This window comes from Phragmites australis, chromosome 21 (assembly GCF_958298935.1).
Source record: "Phragmites australis chromosome 21, lpPhrAust1.1, whole genome shotgun sequence".
Lineage (NCBI taxonomy): Eukaryota > Viridiplantae > Streptophyta > Magnoliopsida > Poales > Poaceae > Phragmites > Phragmites australis.
The window spans coordinates 14,160,017-14,164,695 of NC_084941.1; the positions used below are offsets into that span (position 1 = coordinate 14,160,017).

The following is a 4,679-nucleotide window of genomic DNA, read 5'->3' on the forward strand; positions in this document are numbered from 1 at the left end:
CTCGAACAAAATGTGGAACAAACGATCAATATGTGTCAAACGATAGGACATGTGGGGTGCAAAAAACGCTAACATCGGAAGGTCCGTTGACAGCACTTGAGAAAATGCCAGAAAAAGAGTCAGAGAGCTCGGGGAATAGTGCTCATTTGAGACGATGGACACCGGATGATAGGATGTAAGCACCGGACAAATTGCTGGATAAAGGCATTCTGCTGATTTAAAAAAAAATCCAGACAAATGCACAGAATCTAAATACAGTGCACAGAACAAGACAACACCGGATTGTTTGCTACGGATGAAGACGGATGGAAACGGTCGAGATAACCCCCAAACTGTTTTCACTTTCACATTTTCTCAGCCAGACGAAAGCAAAAACAGGATAGACAGGAACGTTAAAAAACAAAAATGGATTGGAAAAAACGGGATATGACACTAGGATGGGGCGGGAGTTTCCCGTTCTGTTTTCATCCCTAGTTACAATTGCATAGCTTCACATTCAGCAAATTGGCCCCACCCCACATTTTTCTTCACGCTCTGCTCGTGAAAAGCCACCCTGCTAGAAGCCACCCCGCCAAAATTCATTTTGCATATGTTTTGCTTTACAAAATTTTGTGCACCAAAAACCACCCTGCCAGACAGCCACCCAAAATGATATGCAAAATGTCTATTTTGTGCCTACCTTCCCAAAATCTTCCCTGGATGTGCCACACCACAACAATGGTGTTTTGGTAAACAACTGAGGGCAACCAGCAAAATATAAATCTTCCCCTCGCTGCCATCCCCAATCTTCCCCTCGTTGTTCCTTACCCATCCCCAATCTTTCCCTCACCGTCATCCCCAATCTTCCCCTGATCATTCCCTATCATGTCCCCTTCTCCCTCCCAATGACCACTGATGACCGATCTTTCTCCGTCCCAAGACCCCGATGGCACCAGGGCGGAAGGTGCCACTAATTCAAGGGAAGTTGGCAGGTTGTAGGTTGATGAAAGACTGGGGCGGTTGGTTTTTTTCTTGCTTTTTAATGTTGTTTCCTTGCTTGATTTAGCCGTTGACATGTTGAAGAATGTTGAATTCAGATGTTTATAGCTTATTTGTTTGACCCATTGAAGAGGCTACCAGCTAGGTAGCTCATTAGTCACAACCATCTCCAATTAGCTTGTTCTGCCTTAAATAATGTATATCAATATTGTTGCTTACATTAGTTACGTGTAAATCATTATTAACTGCAATTGTACCTTTCTCTTTTGAATATTGAAACAATGATGATTATGCATATGAAATTCTTCATACTAGTCAAATGCAAACAGAGCTTGGATGCACACACACAGTAGTGCTATTTTAACTTGAAATTGTATTTAAAGCTCACTGCACACACAGTACTGCTATATACTTGGATGCTTACATTGAGTTGACTTGCTTCTACATGCATTTCAAACAAACAATCTTATACTTATTTGTTTTTTACGAATATATAGAAGCTCCACTTATCGAATATGACAAAACGAGGGCTCAAACTAAGTGTTGCAAAGACTTGGTGTCACTACATTAGCATCAATAGTTAACAATACATTTCGAAAGAGCAAGGGTAGTGGTCTCGAAGATTCAGGTTCTTTGTATGACCATCAAGAGAACGAGGACTCTCAACAAGAGGAAGTTGATAAGGTATTAATCCTTCTTTGCACGTGCAAGTTTGTGCTATCACTGTTGTAGTGTTATTTCTCATTAGCTTTGATTATGTAATTTGTTTAATTTGGATCTAATTCTTCTTATATTCTGCCTATTGAGGCCTCACTGATTTACAAGGATCTACCTAATAAGGCATATTGGCAGCATGTTTGTTGGAGGAGCAAGAGCATCAAAGAGAGTGGTGCCACTTGAGCAACAAGCGCAACCTACTAAAGTCACTAGGTAGAAGACAAGGGAATTGACTTCAACTGAGGAAGTTTTCCATGGTAAGAGTCCAGATTCACAAGAAGTGCCCACCTTAAGCCTGTATACTGCCACACACGATGCATTGGTATCTGCTAATTCTCCAACCCAACATGAGGACCAGATCCAAATGAGCGGTAAAGGCAAGTGATTGTATCTCCTTTGTGAAAGGCAAATATTCTTTACACTATTGCAAATAGCAACTAAATAATTTACACTACATCTACGAATGTAATTTTGTCAGGTGCACCAACTGCCAGTACATAACAAGGGAAAAGGGCAAGAAGAATGGGGAAAGATCTTGATAGGATTAGTAGAGGGTTGTGCAGCAAGATTGCAATCCATATTTTGAAGGGAAGAGATGGTCGGAGGCACCTGTGCAAGCTACAAAGCTTGCATTAGAGGGTGGGACCATACTTAGCCAGCATTTATCAATCCTTCCATACTGGAAGGGGTACAAGAAGAATGAGTCTCATCTTATAAACTACATTGGCAAAGCTGCTGTAAGTATATCAACTCTTGGCCAAAAGTGAAGTCAATTTCTATTTTACTTGTTCTATGAAAGTTCATTCTATCCTTTGCATTCTCTTTTTCTAATGTTCATGCTCTTTACCAGGGCCAATTTACCATAGACACCACTAGTAAGGCAGTGAGAAATGCATGTGCTGATATGCTAAAGGGTGGACAATGATAGATGAGGTACAGGCTGAAAAAACAGTACTTTAATGGTGTACTAACAAATGAAGTGAGAACCACATCGCCTGTGAAGTGTATGACTGACGCCCAATGGAGAGAACTAGTGGAGATGTGGTCAAGCTCAAACAATAAGGTATGAGCCTTGTTCAACCAAGTTTCAGATTTGGATTCCTCCTATGTTACAAATGTTGTTTGTCAGTCAGGTAAAAAATGTGCAACCAAAAAACCATTTTTTTAGAACACTTAAATTTAAAATGAACCCGAACATATGGATTAATGGTTAATCAAGATGTTTGCTACTAAACCGCACACTTTCTATTTAATGAAGTTTGAACATTCTTTGGATGTCACATGCATATATGGCGTTGTTGCTTCTAAATGTTGTATCATATTTACATGAAAATGGAATCCCTGGAGTGTTTTTTAGTATTTAGTATTTTTATTAGTCTATCTTACACAAATGTATCATCTGTAGGACAAGTGCATCAAAAACCAATTGAATTGTGAGAATGTCCAGTTCCAGCAGCGGACAGGCTCTTAGTGCTACATTGCACAGACCCATGTCATGGTAAGAAACTAAACAAATGATGTTTGTGATCACTACTCATGAAATCATGATCATGTTACAATCTAATAGTTTGAAATTGTTTGCACATCATTTTAGAAGCAAGACGAATATAAAGATGCAGGCCCACCATGATTGACCTTTTCAAGGATTGCCATTGTAGCAAGAACATTGGTTTTAGTGAGCGAGTAAAGAAAACTATTGTAAGTCCTTGTTTCCTTTTTTTTCCTTTTCTACATGAAGTACACCTGAAAAAATCTGAGTACAAGATGGAAGTTTGAGTTGTAATCCTTCTATTGCTAGGCTGATACGAAAGCAATCATGGCCGAACCAGTACAAGCTGGACAGGAACCAAAGTCTGCTACTCAAGCTGTTTCTCAAGTTTTGCAATCAAGTACATTTCTTCAAATGTGGTCCTTTAGTTAGCCTCCAAGAAAAACTCTAGAGGTGGCATTTCTTCACAGGTAGAAGAGCTTAAGCTGAACTTGAGACCGAGAAACAAGGAGTAGCAGAACTTCGACAACAAATTGATGCTCAGCAGCAAGAGTTGGATACCTTAAAGAAGCAGGCACAAGAATAAGAAACAACAATGAAAAACCCGTTAGAAGAGATTGACAGTTTGAAGACAGCACAATAAACTACTGCTCTCCTTCATCAACTTCTAAGCTTCAGTCAGGGTTAGGTGCATCTACTCCCTAAATTTCTAGGTTCTGCTTATCAGCCTGATGTAGCTCCAACTGTTGGTGAACTATTGTGGTTTCTATTTCCATATTTTTGAGACCTGGGAAACAGTATATTCTATGAACTTGTGGCTATTTCATTCTATCTAGGGTCTGTGAACATTATTATTGTATTTTGGTCCTTGAGAGCTATGCAATTGTTAAATCATATGAACTATGGAATTAGGGCCTATAAACTAATGTTGACACTCAAATTTGGCTCGGGTTAAAATTAGTGCAAACACTGATAGTCTGGTGATAGCTTGTTTTAAATGCAAGATCATCCGGTGAGTTCAAATTAGAGTTTACTCTTTGACTTTTAGTCTGGTGAATACTCTCGTGTCATCACCAAATTAGCCAGTGTATAGAAGATGGAGGAGAGGAGTTGCAACGGAAGTTTGTGAACACTGGACAAAGAGCAAAACTCTGGTAGGTCATAGGAACATCCGGTGTTAAGAAGGATTTTCCGAAATGCTTGTGAGTAATTGTACGACATAAACATAAAACTTCAGTGCTAGCATTTTGTTCACGCCGATTTATCCGGTGAGGAGGGCCTCAAAATAGGCTGAGACCACATTACTTGGGCTCAGCAATCAACATAGACTCAGCAATCACATGGGCCTTTCGCTAAATTATGACAACAAAACTCGTCACACCATTTTTTCACGTCAAATCCATGTCACTAGGTTGCAGAATTTATGATGATCGCTATCCATGTGGCAACACCGCATCCACCAACTTGTGATATTTTTTGTTTCAATAGTGATGAT

General features: G+C 39.6%; 1 pseudogene; it reads left to right on the plus strand.

Moving 5' to 3' along the window:
* Window positions 1-925: 925 nt before the first annotated feature.
* On the plus strand, window positions 926-3,872 carry LOC133903178 (uncharacterized; annotated as a pseudogene).
* Window positions 3,873-4,679: the final 807 nt, after the last annotated feature.